The following is a 19,619-nucleotide window of genomic DNA, read 5'->3' as shown; positions in this document are numbered from 1 at the left end:
TAACCAGATCCTCCACTTGGGACCGATGATCTGGTGGAATTTTACCGGATGCACTGCCGATATTAATGATTGCATAAGTCAGCTCATCTCTGTTGTGCTTCCTTGTCACTCTGGCGTAAGAGGGCAGCTCCTTACCATTTTCACATATGTCCGAAAATCCGTATGTTGTCCACATATGTTCGAAAATCGTCTCGTTAACCAAATCCTCCAATTGGAACCGATGATCTGGTGGAATTCTACCGGATGCACTGCCGATTTTGATGACTGCATAAGTCAGCTCATCTATGTTGTGCTTCCTTGCCACTCCGGCGTAAGAGGGCAGCTCCTTACCATTCTCAGCTACCATTTTCGCCTTCCGTGATGGCTATAACCTCCTTTTAAAAGTCACAGTCCTCCATGAAGACTCAGGGGCCGTGAGCTCTTCCTTCTTTGGTTTTTCGACTTTGTGTCCCTCCGCAGGACACTGTTTGGAGTCTCCATTGCGGGAGGGCAGGCTTGGTTTTCCCAGAGTAATTGAAAGCGGGGAGCTCTCTTTCTACTTCAGCGTCTTTGCAGTGTTATGCTTTTCGGCAGATCTGATTCTCTTTCCAGCTTTCGTAGAAGTGCTTGGAATGTCAGTTCTATCCCTTCCAGCATTCTGAACTTTTGCCTGATTGCGTTGCCGTTGCATACTCCTCAGTCTCCTTCGTCGTGTTCCGGATTGCTTTCTCGGTCTTCTTGTGAGCTCAGCGAAGCCCTCGCTCACTACTGCCGTCATTCCGCTGTCTTCATCTCTCGATTCGGCTGCGATGACTATTTCGTTGACACTTTCGCTGCCTGAATCTGAATCGGAAACACCACCACTTAAAGGCGGTGGACGAGCTGCGGATCCTTATTTGTTAGTCTAATGACTGATTGTTTGCTTGAAGCATTACTCTCGACTACAGGTGCCAAGGCACCCACACCTAAAGAAGGGATGGTCAACCTGCTACGGTCTAATAGCACCACCGCAGCTGTTGGATCTTCATAGTCCATTTTAAGCTTACTCCTGCACGGCTTTAAAATTTGTGTAATAGGTAGTACCTATTCCGAAATACGGATTTTTCTTTGTTAACCTAAATCCTAACCTAAATCAGCAGTTCGGTGTATACGTTAACCATATCGACAAATTTTCCCATCTGGACCTTTTCAACTTTGGACTACGAGAGCCTTAGTTTAACTCCATATTTTAAATTTCAGCTAAATCGGGCAATAAAAGCGGCTTTTATGGGCTTAGGACTCCGAATTTTCAGATTGGTCGCTATGGCAGCTATCTGCAAATATGGCCCGACATGCACCATATTCGATTCGGATTTCGGGAGCCGTAGTAAAACTGCAAATGCAAATTTGCCCATGAACATTCCATTAAGGAACTGGGGCAAATTTCTCACAAATCAATTAGTGCTGTTCAATTCAATTTTTAGTTCAATGATATGCGACCTCCTTTTTGTAGGCGAGTCCGAACGGCGTGCCGCAGAGCGACACCTCTTTGGGGAGAAGTTTTTACATGGCAAAGTACCTCACAAATGTCGCCAGCATAAGGAGGGGATAACCACCGCAGACAAATTTTTTGATGGTCCTGCCAGGATTAGAACCCAGGCGTTCAGCATCATAGGCGGACATGCTAACCTCAACGCTACGGTGGGCGTAGTAAAAGACGCTGTTCCAAATTTCTTCGTAATAGGGTAATGAATAAGGTTTTTATGGGCTTAAGACTCATAATGGTCAGATCGGTCTTTATTTCTTTCATTCGAAAACTTAAGCTGCGTTGAATGAAATATGGGTCTGTCCTAAATTGCTGCTCAATATCTCAATTTTTAAAGACTGTAGCGTCGTATCATCCTGTTATGTTCGTCTGTCGGCCAAACGAATAAAGATGTCCTTTGGAAATTTTGAATAAATATTCTTATGGACCATATCGGTTTAGACTTGGATACAGCATCTTTATAAAATGGTTCTTTGATTTGACTTCTTGAGCTGGTAGAATATGTGCTGAAATTGGAAATGCACTTCAACACCCACATCAAATGTCTGCAGGTTAAAGTAGCCACCAATTACACCGATCCCATGATTTTACTTCTAAACCCCTAGAAGTCTCAATTTTTAATTGATTGCCATCCAGATAGGGCTGTACATAATTATAGCCCCTTTACAAACCGATCCCCCGATTTACTTTCTTAAGACCCGATCCTTTTTATCTTTTTAGTTCATAATTCGTGGGAACCTTCTTCCCCTTCGAATCGATTTTCCCCCACTGTTCTTTTGTGATAGATTACCCCTGTCTCAAGGGGTTTTAACATTTCGCGCCTTTTATTGCACACTCCACAGCTTTGGCGAGTTTGGTAACGCCACAGACCATTTCAGATTTCGCATAATCATGGCACAGTTATATATCTTGCATTTTTATGACATGACATACGTAGTCTGTATGTGAGTGTTCCTTTGGTCAGTTAGTTGGTGAGAGAGATTCTTGGCCCAAGACTTCTGCTGCTCGTGAGTTGGTGGTATTTCCTTGGTGGCATTTTGCTCAAATCAAAAATTTTTTTATACCTTTTGCATTTGTAATGCATTTAACATGTTTTTGGATAATTTTCTTGCCAAACCGTCAAGTTGGCCAAGCGGAGGCACAAAAAACCACTATATGTCCATTGATGGTGAAACGATAATTGCTTTAGTGTGGCCGTTTGTGTAAAATTGCCTCTTGAGGAGCATTTGATTGGGCTTGTGATGTGGAAGTGGGCTTTTTGGTTTTTTTCCTACATAATGTGGCACGCTTATGTTGGTTAGGGGATTTAAGGTGGCATCTAATGCTAGAAGCAAATAGTTTAGCCCAAAGTGATATTAGCAACTTGATAGTCTTTTGTTAGGTAAACATAGAGGCTAAGGAAATTTCCACTTGGTGGAATTAGAGTTTTATGAGGTATAAAAGAAAATTGGAATAGACGCACAGATCATTAAATGGGATTTCACTGATTTTTGACTAATGGATAAGAAAAGTTTGTTCGATTCTTAAAATATTTTCGCAGATATAATAGGAAAATAAACGCAGAAATATTTGGTCTAAAAAGCGTTTAAGACTGTGGACGTTTCCTTGCCTCCGGGTGGGATAAGACTGAAAAACGTGCGTAATTCGGCCGAGCCGAATTTAGGAACCCACAGCCATGAATTCCTCTAAGATCAGGAATTGGTCCGGCTTCTTTGGGTTAAAGTTGCCATAACGGAGAATCGGAGTATTTAAGAGGCCTTTATCAGTATATAGGCCGATTCGGATCAAACTTGCCCAGAACGCTGGAAGTCATACCAAAAGTCTTTGTGACAAATTTCAGTAAAATCAGGTGAAAAATTAGGCTTATAGGAGCTCAAGAAGTCTAATCCGGAGATTGGTTTATATGGGGGCTTTAACAGTTTATAGACCCATTCGGATCATACTTGGCATGGATGTTGGAAGTCATAGCAAACTGAAGCTACTAGGGTCTCACGAAATCCGGGGATCGGCTTATACGGGTGCTATATCAGTACATAGACCGATGCGGATCACACTCGGCGTAGACTGAATGATGTTGGAAATCAGAACAGAAGTCTTCGCGCCAAGTTTCAGTCAGGTTTACAAGCAACACTTTTCATTGTTGCTTGTAGCGGCTCAAGGAGTCAAATGTGGGAATCGGTTTATATAGGGGCTATATTTGTTTATAGACCGATTCAGATCATACTCTACACTGATGTTGAAAGTCAGAACGGAAGTTCTTGGGGTAAATTTCATACCCGAAATCCAATTCGGGTTTCGGTTTATATGGAGGCTACATCAGTTTATAGACCGATTCAGTTAATACTCGGCACTGATAATGGAAGCCAGAATTCAGTCAGAATAAGTGCCAAATTTCAGCCAAATCAGATGAAAATTGAGGTCTCTAGGAGCTCAAGATGACAAAACTGAGGATCAGTTTACATAGGGCCTATATTCAAATTTAAACCAATATGGCCCAGTTGAAATCCCCAACGGCCTACATAAATTAAAAAATTTTAAGCAATTATCTTTATTCATTCGAATCGTCAGATGGATATATAGACGGAGAGATATGGTTAAATCGATAGAATTTTTATTTAAACCGTTAAGTGGTGCAGAATTTTTGTAAGAATCCGTAAGAATTTTTTTGTAACTCGTAATAGATCATTATTTTTAAAGAAAAATGTACGTCACTTAAGGATACTTGCGATAGAGGTATCCATTTGGCGGTTGATGATCTGCGTCTGTTTCCAGTGGAGCGGCAGATCTAGAGCCCGGTAGTAGGCTTAGAATGGACTCCAAAGCCCCAACAGCTGCGGTGGTGGTATCAAGCTGTATGATGTTGTCTGCTACTGAAACCTCGATTGGTGGAGAGGCTGCTCCTGGGTCCACTACCCGACAGACGACTGATAAGCAGAGGGTTTTGACGAAGACACCTGGTTCGAGTCTTAAGGACAAGGCCGAACCTATTCTTTTTTCGCATGCCCAAAATTTACATAGGTCATCGGCCTTCCTCGTCAAACCAAGAGAGGTTGGAATAAAAAAAGACGCATCGCTCGCAAGTTTATTTAGAGGCTTGGTGTGAATGATCCTAAACACTTTCACAAATAGGGAGAGAGACTCCCTAAATTGGGCTCTGGGATTCGCTGAGACTGTGCAGCGAAGACTACACGTCTAGATTCGGAAATTGGCTGCGGTCGCCTGGAGGGTATCCTATGTAACAATAGTAACATGGGTCCAAGAGCATTTGCTAATGTCGCTAGGGACAGTTTGGTGATGGCAGTTGTCGATAGTAACATGGGTCCAAGAGCCTTTGCTAATGTCGCTAGATACAGTTTGGTGATGGCAGTTGTCGATAAGGGAGAAAAACAGGGCTGCATACCTAGGAATAATTGGAGTGGGATAGTCAATCAACTGTCATCAGTATACTCTGATGTCCTTGCAGAATTTCCTGGGTCTCCTCCAGTTTGTGAAGATGCAGGCTGGTATCGGGGCCGATGCCGACTAATTTTCTTTGGGGATCAACTCTCAATTAAAATGAATCGTTGTGCTCTAAAAAAAGATTGGTGAGATGTGGCCAGGTGCAGCACTAGATTTAGTCAAGAAGAAGATATTCCTTCTCGATCAATGGTACATGCTTGTAAACCAAGGATTCCCACAGATGCTGAATCCATACTTGGAAGAATAAAGGAATGTAAACCCAATCTTTCAACCACCGACTGGATGATGGGATGAGGCTGATGGTGACCGGAGACATGCAGTATTCGTAATAAACTCCGGCTGTCTCGCAGACCTCAACATGTCGAGGGAGTTGTATCCCACGGTTTCAATAATTCAACAAGTTGAAACTAAAAGTCTATAGGAGCGGTGGGGTTGGCGAATCAGAAGACGACTCAGCAGTTGTTGCTGAAAACTTTCTCTTCCGGATTTCTACATCGAGAGGGGAAGGGTTTGTTCTTATTTGCAATTCTTCATTTGGAATACGGTTAGGCCAGAAAATTCGAAGTATTTCTCGTAGGCAGCGATTTATGAAAACTTGGATTTTAAGGGTAATCGCTTCGTTTATAGTGGGCGGTGTCAGATTTGGAGGCCACCATAGCGCAGAGGTAAACATGTCCGCCTATGACGCTGAACGCCTGGGTTCAATCCTGGCGAGATCATTAGAAAAAGTTTTTAACGATGGTTTTCCCCTCCTAATGGTGGCAACATTTGTGAGGTACTCTGCCATATAAAAACTTCTCTCCAAAGAGGTGTCGCACTGCGGCTCGCCGTTTGGACTCGGTTATGAGCTCAAACTTAAATCGGACTGCACTCATTGATATGTGAGAAGTTAGCCCCTGTTCCTTAGAGGAATGTTCAAGGTCAAAATTTGCAATTTGCAATGTTGTATTTTAAAGCGAATTGCAATACTCTATGATTGTTAGTGTGTCTTGGAAGCAGAAATGAATGGTCTTACGCAAGCCTTGGGTTGTAAGGTGGTTATATCTGTTTATATACCGATTCGCATCATACTCCGCATTGATGTTGGAATTCAGAACGGAAGTCCTTGTGCCAAATTTCAGCCAAATTAGGCTCAAGAAATCGAAGCCTGAGATTGGTTTTATGGAGGTTATATCAATTTATAGACCGATTCAGATCATACTCGGCACTGATAATGGAAGTCAGAGTTCAGTCGGAGTTTGTGCTTAATTTCAGCCAAATCAGATGAAAATTGAGGTCCCTAGGGGCTTAAGAAGACAAAACTTCAGTTTTTATGGGGACTTTATGCAAATCTGAATCAATATGGCCCATTTGCAATTCCCAGCGACCTACATCGATAAGAAGTAAAGCAAATGCAAATCTGGCCATGAACATTCCAACAAGGAACAGGGGCAAACTTCTAATATATCAATGAGTGCTGTCCGATTCAAATTTTAAGCTCTATAATAAGGAGCCTCCTTTTTATAGCCGAGTCCGAATGGCGTGCCGCAGTTCGACTCCTCTTTGGGTAGACGTTTTTACATGGCATAGTACCTCACAAATGTCGCCAGTATTAGGAGGGGTTAACAACCGTTGAATTTTTTTTATGATGGTCTCGCCAGGATTCGAACCCAGGCGTTCAGCGTCATAGACGGACATGCTAACCTCTGCGCTGGTGAAATATCCGTCCAAAATTTCAAGCGATTATCTTCATTCGTTCGAATGCTATGGAGATTTCGACAGACGGGCATGATTAGATCGACGGAGAATGTCAAGACCATCAAGAATATATGTACCTTATAGGGCCTCAGGTAAATATTTCAAAGTGTTACAAACGGAATGACTTGTAAGGTGTGCCGTCCATCCTATGGTAGTGGGTTTAAATATCATATTGCAAAGCTGGGCGTTCAGGGTTGCACCCTGGCTTACTGTATTCAGTAAGGTCTTAAGCCCATTAAAGCCACCTTTGTTATCCGATGAAATATTTTGAGTGCGAGTTGTTCTAGACTCTTCGACGACATTGTTTAATACGGCCCATATCAGTCCAGATTTGGGTATACTTGCCATATATACCAGTCTCTCGACATAGGGTTTTGGGCCCATAAAAGGTGCATTTATTTTCCGATTTAGTTGAAATTCGGCAATTGTGATAGGCCCATTGAAAAATCTGTTCTGTACGGTCCTGATTAGCCCAAATTTGGTTTTAGCTCCCATATATACCGATATTTTGATTTGAGGTTTTAGGCTCATTTATTGTAAATTTACCGAACGATTTCGCTGAAATATTGAGTTGCCCAAAAAGTAATTGCGGGTTTTTCATATAGTCGGCGTTGACAAATTTTTTCACAGCTTGTGACTCTGTAATTGCATTCTTTCTTTTGTCAGTTATCAGCTGTTACTTTTAGCTTGCTTTAGAAAAAAAGTGTAAAAAAAGTATATTTGATTAAAGTTCATTCTAAGTTTTATTAAAAATGCATTTACTTTCTTTTAAAAAATCCGCAATTACTTTTTGGGCAACCCAATATATCACAATAGGTTGTGTTGGGCCTCTCGTACCGAACACCGTCCAAATCGGGCTATATTTGTATATAGCTGCCATACATACCGATCTCCCAATTTTAGTTCTTGGACCCATAAAAGCCACAATTTTTAATCGATTTCGCTGAAATTTCGCACAGTGAGCTGTGTTAGGTTTTTTGACACAAGTGTGCATTATGACCCAGATCGGTTCAAATTTGGATATTGCTGCCATATATACCGATCCCTCAATTTAAAGTACGAGGTTGGGGTATCCAAAGTTTGGCCCGACCGAACTTAAAGCCTTCTTACTTGTTATACCCATCACCATAGGATAGGGGGTATATTTATTTAGTCATTCCGTTTGCAACACATCGAAATATCCATTTCCGACCCTACAAAATACATAAATTTCGGATCGTTGTAAAATTCTAAGGCAATTAAATGATGTCCGTGTGTGTGTCTGTCCGTCCGTCTGTTGCAATCACTCTATAGCCTTCAAAAAGTGAGATATTGAGCTGAAATTTGGCATAGATACGTCTTTTTGCTGCACATAGGCTAAGTCCTTAAACGGGCCATGTCGGATCATATTTGGATATAGCTGCCATATAGACCGATCTGCCGATAAAGGGTCTGAAGCACAAAAATGCTTTATTTATTATCCGATTTCGCTGAAATTTGAAACAGTGAGTTGTTTTTAGCCCCCCGATATTCGACTCACATATATTTCGGTTCGGACTGTATTTATTGGGTTGCCCAAAAAGTAATTGCGGATTTTTTAAAACAAAGTAAATGCATGAATGAACTTTAATCAAATATACTTTTTTTTACACTTTTTTTCTAAAGCAAGCTGAAAGTAACAGCTGATAACTGACAGAAGAAAGAATGCAATTACAAAGTCACAAGCTGTGAAAAAATATGTCAACGCCGACTATATGAAAAATCCGCAATTACTTTTTGGGCAACAATAGTAGTGGAGTTATAATAAAATGGGATGATAACTATATCCATGGTGGTTGGTATCCAAAGTTCGGATACGGCCAAACTTAACACGTTTTTACTATTTTCATTCCATTTATTAAATTTTATTTAATTTTACGCTGCCTGTTAAATGAAAAACTTCCTTAACGTTGCATGGTCTTATTTACCATCTCGTTTACTCAAAATTCTATTGCAATGAACTACTTGTTGCAAATGGCTTTATTGCATGTTTTCAACGGATCCTTTTCTATTATTAATTTTTTTTTTTCATTTAATAACACTTTGATTTATGGTCTTGCCTACCCGTTTGAAATTGCTACTGCATTTATTTTCTTTTGGGCTTATATCTTTTTTTTAGTTCGCGATTTGAGAGTCCAGGGGTGCGACAGCAACTGCAACTTCAACGCGATTTTCTACATAAAATAAGTATCCTTGAGGCACATTAAATGATTAACTACTACAGTCCGTGGTAAATATAAAAGCCTCTAACGGTGTTTGGATAAGAATAAAAGCATGGTGAGTAAATTGTATATACGAATATGACGTTTTTATAATTTCCCCTTTGAAGAATACAAAAGACTTAAGACACGAACTTTATTTTGCTTGTAAAACGAGCGGAAAGCCCAAATGCTATACTTTTATGTAAAACCAAATGACGTAGGAGATATAGAATAGCATGTAACGGTTCTTAGCGGTCCAGGACATTATTTGTTTTGTCCCTCATCACAATTGTGGACACCGGCCTTCCGATGGTGATTCCTGGGGTAACTGCCTTGCATATCCGTTAAAGGTAGACAGCCTCGAAATCCCCTTGTTTTTAAAGTTCTCAAAAACTTATGGGTGAATTTTGAAGCGTAGTTTTTTTTTAATCTAATGGAACTCTCAAATTTACATCTTATGTTCAAAATTTTTATTGGAACCAATAATATGATGATCTTTGTCATTTGCTTTTTAACAAAAATAAATTCATGTAAATGTTGCCCGCGGCTCCAGTTGTAATGGCGATTCGTAAGATCCAATTTTGCACCACTTTTTCGAGGCAGCAATCTGTCTTCCACGAATATCACGCCTTATGTTATACCAGCCCACTAACCGCTCCAAACAGCCGTTTTTTTGGAATGCATCGGTAATTCTTATATGGTATGTGGCTGTTCTTCAGTAGATTTGGCCATTTTATGTTTTCCTAGGGAAATATTAATTTTTCGGCCGATTCCCATCAATTTTTATATATTGAGAGTCGTTAGGAAATCCTTCCTATCGAATTTCGAGAGAGTCGGTTAACAAATGACCATTTTATTGCATTATTACTGCAAATCGGACGAACATATATATGAAAGCTATATATTTAAATCTGAACCGATTTTTTTCAATTTCAATAGGCTTTGTCTCTAGGCCGAAAAACATGCCCATACCAACTTTGAAGACGATCGGATGAAAAGTGCGTCCTGTACTTTGTACACAAATTAACATGGACAGACAGACAGACGGACATGGCTAAACCGAATCAGAAAGTTATTCTCAGTCGATCGGCATACTTATCAATGGGTCTATCTCTCTTCCTTTTGGGTGTTACAAACAAATGCACTAACCTATAATACCCCGTACCACAGTAGTGGTGTAGGGTATAAAAATGTGCCGTGTGAGAAAGGCTTTAGATTTCTCTGTGAAATTTGGAATGGTAAGTATGATTGTTACTATTTTCTTCATTTGGCAGCCACAAAAAATTTTCGAAATACCGAGGTGACCAAATTCGGGGGCCTGCCAAAATGCGCTGGACATCTTAGGGCCTAGAAATTTTACACACGATCTCCCTATCACCTCAGCTCCAACCATTCAACATTTTAAGGATGGGATTTCGTTTTAATACGGCAAATGTTTTACTAGTTTTTTTTCGGTTTTATCCCACGATGTGATGTTCCATGTTACGTCTCCATGATAGTTTAGCATACAATGTGATCTCTTAACCCCAAAGCCGTGGCAGATAAAAACATATGATTTTTGAGACGAATTACGCCGTATCCGTTCTTAGGGTCCATTCTAAGACTACTACTAGTGGCCATGGTATTCAGTGATGATGCCAATCAAAACGTACGGAAACATGTCAGAGACGAGACGAGTCACATCGCCCGCATATTGAACCACTTTGATCCTCATGCAGTCAAGTCAGACAAATAACTCGTTGATAATAATCGATCAACGTGCTTTGACAACATGCAGTTGCCCATTGTAGCGTTTATAATTCTGCCCTGCAGCTTGGTATCCAGTCCCTGTGGAATACATAGTTTCACGCCAAAGTTACGCAGAGCATCAACTATTGCCAAAGTACCCATGTTGTTGAAGGCACCTTCTATGCATGAAAGCTCCCAGGATAGCCTATGCCCTATGGACCACTCAATGGTCCTCACAACCTCATGCAGTACTGTGCCCGTCGAGCTTCCCTTGGGTGGGGCGGGACGGGATAGCTGTAAGCACTACACAGGCTGGAATATTGAAGACCGATCTGTGTGGAGACTTTGTTGAAGGCTATATGTTATGTTGAGTACATACGATTTTGCGTGGAGGCCATGTTTGCTTATGACGCCAAACGCCTGGGCTCTAATCCCAGTGCGAACATCAGAAAAATTTTCAGCGATTATCCACTTACTAATGCTGGCAGGACGGGACGGGATGGGTCGGGACATGACGGGACGGGATGGGATGGGATGGGATGGGATGGAGTGGAATGGAACGGAATGAAATGAAATGAAATGAAATGAAATGGAATGGGATGGGATGGGATGGGATGGGATGGGACGGGATGGGATGGGATGGGATGGGATGGGATGGGATGGGATGGGATGGGATGGGATGGGATGGGATGGGATGGGATGGGATGGGATGGGATGGGATGGGATGGGATGGGATGGGATGGGATGGGATGGGATGGGATGGGATGGGATGGGATGGGATGGGATGGGATGGGATGGGATGGGATGGGATGGGATGGGATGGGATGGGATGGGATGGGATGGGATGGAGTGGAATGGAACGGAATGAAATGAAATGAAATGAAATGGAATGGGATGGGATGGGATGGGATGGGATGGGATGGGATGGGATGGGATGGGATGGGATGGGATGGGATGGGATGGGATAGGATGGGATGGGATGGGATGGGATGGGATGGGATGGGATGGGATGGGATGGGATGGGATGGGATGGGATGGGATGGGATGGGATGTGGGATGGGATGGGATGGGATGGGATGGGATGGGATGGGATGGGATGGGATGGGATGGGATGGGATGGGATGGGATGGGATGGGATGGGATGGGATGGGATGGGATGGGATGGGATGGGATGGGATGGGATGGGATGGGATGGGATGGGATGGGATGGGATGGGATGGGATGGGATGGGATGGGATGGGATGGGATGGGATGGGATGGGATGGGATGGGATGGGATGGGATGGGATGGGATGGGATGGGATGGGATGGGATGGGATGGGATGGGATGGGATGGGATGGGATGGGATGGGATGGGATGGGATAGGATAGGATAGGATGGGATAGGATAGGATGGGATGGGATGGGATGGGATGGGATGGGATGGGATGGGATGGGATGGGATGGGATGGGATGGGATGGGATGGGATGGGATGGGATGGGATGGGATGGGATGGGATGGGATGGGATGGGATAGCTGTAAGCACCACAAAGGCTAGAACATTGAAGTCCGATCTGTGTGGAGAGTTTGTTGATGGCGATATTTTATGTTGAGAATATACGATTTTGCATGTTTACCTATGACGCCGAACGCCTGGGCTCAAATCCCAGTGCAAACATCAGAAAATTTTTCAGCGGATATCCCCTTACTAATGCTAGCTACATTTGTGAGGTATCCTGCCATGTTAAAACTTCTCTACCAAGTGGTGTCGCTATGCGGCACTCCGTTTGGATTCGGAATAAATATGGAGGCCCCTTATCCCGGCCGACACGGGGTAACTATGAGCATCACACAGGCTGGAACTTTGAGCTTCGACTTGTGGATGGACACCAGTCCATCGTTACCACGGGATGCTTAGCTGAAAGCTACCGGGCGCGTCCATAGGTTGCGGATGGTGGAAAGCTCCGTTTTTATGCGGAGTAGCTGCAAATGCGACCGCGGCCAGTCAGCGATTTTCGAGAGGAGAGTCTCTGTGAGGAGTCAGGTGGCACTGGTTCTTAATTAAATACTGAGTGCCAATGATACTCGAGATGGCAATGCGAGTTATTGGCGCCTTCAAATAACCAATAGTCAACATCAGCGTCTGTTCCCAGGTTAGGGGCGGCTGGAGGCGAGCGTCGGATCTTGGAGCAAGCGGCTCGCCACAACGAAGGATACATGAGCAATCCCACAAAACCCATGCGGTTGGGGCGCTGGGCCAGTAACCCGCCCCCGGAAAACTATGAGAACTACTATGAGAAACAAAGGTATAGTAAAATCGGAGGTCCCTTATCATTGAGCTCAAAACTTTAACCGGACTGAACTCATAGATATGGGAGAAGTATTGCCTTTTCCTTAATGGAATGTTAATGGGAAACGTCTCGCCATTATTCTTGGCTACTAATTCAATGTATATTTTTATTGGTAACCCTCCTAACGCATTGCTAATTTCAAACGCCTACATCACACTTTGTTGCCCAATTTTGATGAGTATATGCGAATATTGCGATTTATTTCTCCATAAAGTTCAATCGCTTCATTTTATTACTTGGAATGCGCATATTATAAGTCAGCCTAAACACAACACTGTTTTTACTTCTTAAATACCATAAAACTGTTACTTAGTTAGTTAGAATGTAATATAATTGCCTTAAACAACGTTAAACAAATCGTAAAGAGATCATCTCCGATTGTGGCCCCTTCACTAAACTATGCAAACATTTAACCCAATGTAATTGGTTTGTTCATAACTATTCCTTAATAGCCACAGCTTAGACACATGCAGTCAACATACCGAAAAGTGTGAATAATGGAAAATAAAATAAAATTTTTATAACTGCCGTTTAAAATGGGATGTGTTGTATTCTTGGACTGCTCATTGGCTACCTGTACAATACAACTGGAAATGCGCCTCCACCAAAGTACGTCCACATTTATGGTAGTTTCAGTGTTAAAGTTATGACTGCTGTCCAATAATTGTAGTCTGAGAATAAAAAGAAGAATGCACTGTGCACTACAATCAAAAAACTCCCCAAGCATACATCACTGTTGCTGTGGAGTTTTTAGAAGCTTCTGGCGGAGGCTTTAAGCCAAACTAGGCTATGGCGAATGTTTATTGGTGATGCTATACCACCACTTTGGCTATTTTATGAGCTAAAAATCCATGTTTTTTTTTTCTTCGCCAAAGACAGCAATATAAGTTCAAACCCAGCCGCTGAGCACTAAACTGTTAAGGAATTGTGTTTTATTGCGTGTAGTTGTAGAAGCCATCATACCAGAGCTGTTTTTGGTGCGGTCCAGGCGCATGGTGTTTTCATGCTAACAGGCATGTAGCCTGGAAAATTGTAAATGTGTAAACAGCATATCGCAAATTGCGATGATTACCCCACCACCATCTCCTCCCCCTACTTAAGTTAATGGTTTCCTAATGATTTGCCAAAGTTTTTGTGTGTGTGTGTGTGGTTTAGATTCTTTCGGCCAGATTTTAATGGATAAGGTAAACGTAGTGGAATTTCCGCACCTGTATTTTAGATACCATCTTGGGATGATCGTTTAGTGGGATGTGGATGTGTCCCGAAATCTAATTGGATTTATTTTAATTGCTTTTATTCATCGCATTTGGTGGTCTAAAAGCAATTAAATAGCCTCTTTGCTATGATTCGATTTGTTTTTTTCATCAGATTTGAAGATTTTTATTTTGGCGGATGAAAACCTGTACTGCAAGGTAGGGGATTTTAAAAGTTCACCCCTCAAATTTGTTTAAATAAAATGAAACAAGTTGCGGTCAAATTGGCATAGCCACCGTAATGGCTTTATGTCGCGCTTATTCAGGGAGTTGGTTTCTACAATATGACAAATTGCAAATTTTGTCCATGAACATTCCACTAAGGAACAGGGGCAAACTTCTCACATATCAATGAGTGCAGTCCGATTCAAATTGTAAGCTCATGATAAGGGACCTCCTTTTTATAGCCGAGTCCGAAAGGCGTGTCGCAGTGCGACACCTCTTTGGAGAGAAGTTTTACATGTCATAGTACCTCACAAATGTTGCCAGCATTAGGAGGGAAAACCACCGCTGAAAACTTTCTCTGATGGTCTCGCCAGGATTCGAACCCTGGCGTTCAGCGTCATAGGCAGACATGGCGGCCTCCAATTGCGGGAAAAAAGTGCCCAAAAAGCATGGTTTCTATGACAACATCAGTCTTATTTGCGCCCATCCTCCGACTGAAGACAATGAGGAATAGTCCAATGATATTTTCTACGAGAGCCTAGAAAGAGAATATGACCACTATCCCCCCATGATATTATAATCCTTCTGCGAGATTTTATTTTAATGCAAAAATAGGGAAAGAGAAATATTTTAAGCGCAACAGTTGGAAAATTTAGTCCACACAAAGAAACTTTCGATAATGGATTGACGTTAATAGACTTCGCCGCGGTCAAGAACATGGCGGTAAGCAGCACCAGATTCCAACATCGAAGGATACACACGGCCACACGACTGTCACCCGATCAAAACACGAGAAACCAAATATATCATGTTGTGATAGATGGAAAGCATCCAACCAGCTTGTTAAAAGTACAATCGATCCGAGGGGCGAACATCAATTCGCATCAGTACCTTGTTGCAGCAAAGATTCACACACGTCTTAGTATGGCGAGAAACGTACGATCAGACCCTGCACGGATGCTGGACATCAAAAAGCTGCAAACGCAAAAGGTGGCAACGGCATACTGCACTCGTCTGACCTAATTGCCTGAAGAAAGCGATAGTATAGCAGCGCAATGGTAAACCAATGCCCACTCCTTGAAAAGAGCCGCATCATCCGTACTTGGGTACCAAAAGCCTACCCCAAGGAATCCCTGGCACGACCAGTAGTGCCAAAATCCAAAACCATCCGTCCTTGGGTACCAAAAGCCTACCCCAAGGAACCCCTGGCTCGACCCGCAGTGCCAATAAGCTACTGAAGCCAAGAATGCTGCATACAGGGCAACATTACATTCCGTAGTAACGCCGCAGGCGAAGAAGAGGTATCGAGAGAAAAGGAGAGCGGAGAAACGTCTCTTTCGCAGGAAGAAAAAGGAAATAAAAAGACGCGAGTGTAAGCGAATCGAGATGTTCAAGAGCTAGAATGAAGTTCAAAGCCAAGCCAAAGAGTAAAACATCCAACAGGTGGCTATGGTATAGACACATCTTCCTGCAGAGACAGAATTAAATCCGGTAGCTGATATGAACAGTGTGCTGAGGATATGGAAAGAACAATTTTCCCAGCTGTTGGCATCAGATGATGGTAGAAACAATCCCTGATGATGGTAAAGAATGTGTATCACTTAACCAGAAGTCCACGTGGCAGTAACCAGGCTCAATAACAATAAAACAGCAGGAGCCGATGGCTTGCCGGCTGAACGGATATAGTGCTTATTGACATATTTTTTAAATTTTTAAATGTGGGTGGGACAAACATTAGCCGGAAGTCGATTCCACATACCAACGGTTCGGGCGAAATAAGAATTCTCTCTATATTGCATTGAGCGATGCATTATGCATTACAAATGGGTGTGAGTTTCTGAAATGTCTAGTATCCCTGACATACATCCTTACATCAGGACACACACACCATGAAAGTACCGATAGAACAGCGTCAAATAACCCACATTGCGACGATCTTCAAGGGAGGCAATAAAGTTGGATACCCTTCTGTCCCCAATCAACGCCATCGCTCTCCTCTGTACACGGTCCAGTAGCTCCAGGGATGACTTTGAAGCTCCAGCCCATACGTATGAGTTGTACTCCATTTCCGGCCTTATGAAAGTGGTATAGATGTTACGAAGATCAGAGGGAGTGAAGTAATTCTTACACCATTTAAGGAAGTTTAAGACCTTGAATGCTTCTTTGGACACTTCGAATACATGTTTAGCCCAACGGACATCACTTTGTATTTTCATGCCCAGAATATCAAGAGCTTCTGATTGCTCAACATCTACACCGTTGATAGACAAAGATGAGCGTAATGGGTCAGCGAATTGTTTATGTGACAACAAGCGGCACTGAGTCATCCGTGCATTAAAATCTCGATTCATTCGACCCCACTCAGAAAAGGCCAACAAATCCTGGCAGAGTGTATCGTCCATAACAAGCCTCTTGTCCTCAATCTCTCGAAGACTCGGCCTATGGTCGAATGAGTACGAATGACAGAGACTACTTTCATCTCCGCAAATGAGTAGATCGGATTCGATGTCTGACCCAACATATCGTTGATAAAAATTAGACAAAGAGAAGGAGAAAGAGCAGAGCCCTGGGGTACACCTGCGGTCAATTTATGCTCATTGGATGAGAACCCATCTATAACGACTCGAATAGTGCGAACTCTGAGAAAGCTCGAAATAAATCGAACGAAGCCATTACCGACACCAAATGCGACAGGCTTTGATGGTAGTGCACCATGCCAAACCCTATCAAATACCTTGGAGATATCCAGAGCCACCGAACTGATGGATTGAGCAACTCCAACGTTCCGACAGAAGTGCCATGAGGTCGCCCGTAGAGCGATTTCTGCGGAACCCATATTGATGGTCGCAAAGGAGGCCATTAGACTTTAAATACCCTACAAGATGGTGATAAACCATGCTCTCTATGACCTTGGAGAGAGCGGAGCATATCGCAATTAGCCGATCATTCGCAGGGTTGTTTGCCTAACCCTTCTTAGGTATTGGCTGAACGTTCGCAACTTTCCAACGCGCAGGGAAGACTACCGCACGGTAAGCAAGATTAAAAAGGTTGCGTAATGGACGAGCGAGAGTCGAAGAACACATGCCTAAGACAAGTATTGATATGCCATCTCGACCTGGGGATTTATTTAAGTCTAGATTCTTGAGAACCATTTTAACTCCACGAGTTCGAAAAAATATTTGGGGCATGACGCCAGTTACATTTTCGATTGAGGCGAGTGGTTGATTGCTATCCGGCAGGGAAGAGTTCCCTGCAAATATATCAGCCAACAGGTTAGCCTTATCAACCGGGTCAGTGAACGTTTGATCATACTTAAGAAGAGTTGGAATAGATGAAGAACTACCCTTTACCCTTTTCACGAACGACCAAAAGCTCTTACTTTCTCGTGTAGATGGAAGAACCTTAGTACGCAGACGCTGTTTGTATAGAAATTTTTTGCTCCTAAGCACATTGACACACGAAGATCTTGCCTGCTTGAGCAGCAGTTTAGTATTGGCATTTTTATCCAAGCGTCAGTTGCTGAAGTTGTGCCTCCTAAAGGCCCAAGAATTATAATCGGGAGATCGATTTGTATGGCAGCTATATCAGATTATAACCCGACTTGTATATACTACGCACAGTAGTTGGAAGCCATAACCAAACATCTCGTACAAAATTTCAGCCAAATCGGATAAGAATAGATGTATTAAAGCCAAATCGGCGAACAAATTATGCGATTCTTTCTGGTAATTCTTAATTCTTTACATTTTCTACATAACCAAACCAAGTTTCAAAAACATTCATCTCTAACTGGAAAACTTTGCATAAAAACGCCTAGTCTTTTAAATTACAACTAAAACTCCAAGTTCACTGAACGGCGGCAAGAAAAAAAAACACTTGAGCAAAAAATGCGATTGTTAGCACTATGGCGGGAAAGTGTGGCAATTATAGCCGATAACAAATGGTTCAATGTTCCGCAATTGTAATTCTATAGTCACAGATTCACCACGACTTTACGTTTCGCATACATTCACACCTAGGCCGGGCAAAGTTATGGTCAATTACGGCAAGCGAAGAGAAAAACACCCACCCACCACATGTCTGATAGTGGCCAAGTGTGGCTCTTGCACTCAAGACTGGACTTGTAGTCCATTTTTAAGCTAAGATCTTATCGTTCCCTGCCCACATCCTTGCCATTAAAGTGTGAGTGAGTAAGTGTGCAAAAAAAAAAAAACAAGTAAAAGCGTGCAAAGTTCGGCCGGGCCGAATCTTATGTACCCTCCACCATGGATCGCATTTGCCGAGTTCTTTTCCTGGCATCTCTTCTTAGGCAAAACAAGAAGTAAAATAGAGAGATTGATTTATTTGGGAGCTGTATCAGGCTATAGACCGATTCAGACCATAATAGACACATATGTGGATGGTCATGAGAGGATCCGTCGGATAACAATTGCGTCCTCTAGAGGCTCAAGAAATCAAGACCCAAGATCGGCTTATATGGCAGCTACATCAGGTTATAGACCGATTTGGCACAGTTGTTGGATATCATAACAAGACGCGTCGTGCAGAATTTCTTTCCAATCGGATAAGAATTGCGCCCTCTAGAGGCTCGAGAAGTCAAGACCCAAGATCGGTTTATATGGCAGCTATATCAGGTTGTGAACCGATTTGAACCATACTTAACACAGTTGTTGGATATCATAACAAAACACGTCGTGCAAAAATTTCATTCCAATCGGATATGAATTGCGCCCTCTAGAGGCTCAAGAAGTCAAGACCCAAGATCGGTTTATATGGCAGCTATGTCAAAACATGGACCGGTATAGCCCATTTACAATCCCAACTGATCTACACTAATAAGAAGTATTTGTGCGAAATTTCACGCGGCTAGCTTTACTCCATCGAAAGTTGGCGTGCTTTCGACAGACGGACGGACTGACGGACGGACAGACGGACGTACATACGGACGGACATGGCTAGATCGACATAAAATATCATGAATATTTCGAGTAGTTACAAACAGAATGACGAAATTAGTATACCCCCATCCTATGGTGAAGGGTATAAAAACAAACTGCAACATAAAGCAAAAAAAGTCAACTAAGAATGCGGCAGCAAGTGGAGCGACAACGATATGGAATCATCCACTGAACCTGACCAATTGGTAGCTAAAAGGCGTTACCCCCATAAAAGCAGCTAACCAAAAGCAAAGTTTAGATATGACAACATGTGTCCAGTTAAGCCA

At 42.5% G+C, this 19,619-nt stretch overlaps 1 protein-coding gene across 1 annotated transcript in view; it reads left to right on the top strand.

The window, feature by feature from the left end:
* The window catches only part of LOC106086659 (uncharacterized), a 243,113-nt gene that overhangs the window by 41,343 nt on the left and 182,151 nt on the right, over positions 1-19,619 (top strand). Inside the window, exon 2 of the mRNA XM_059369555.1 lies at positions 8,838-8,995. The gene's annotated coding sequence lies outside the window, so the exon portion shown is untranslated. The remainder of the gene's footprint in view (positions 1-8,837; positions 8,996-19,619) is intronic.

Source organism: Stomoxys calcitrans, chromosome 5, assembly GCF_963082655.1.
Source record: "Stomoxys calcitrans chromosome 5, idStoCalc2.1, whole genome shotgun sequence".
In the NCBI taxonomy this organism is placed as follows: domain Eukaryota; kingdom Metazoa; phylum Arthropoda; class Insecta; order Diptera; family Muscidae; genus Stomoxys; species Stomoxys calcitrans.
Note: the sequence above shows the minus strand (reverse complement) of the source record. Positions and strands in the feature narration are given on the sequence as shown.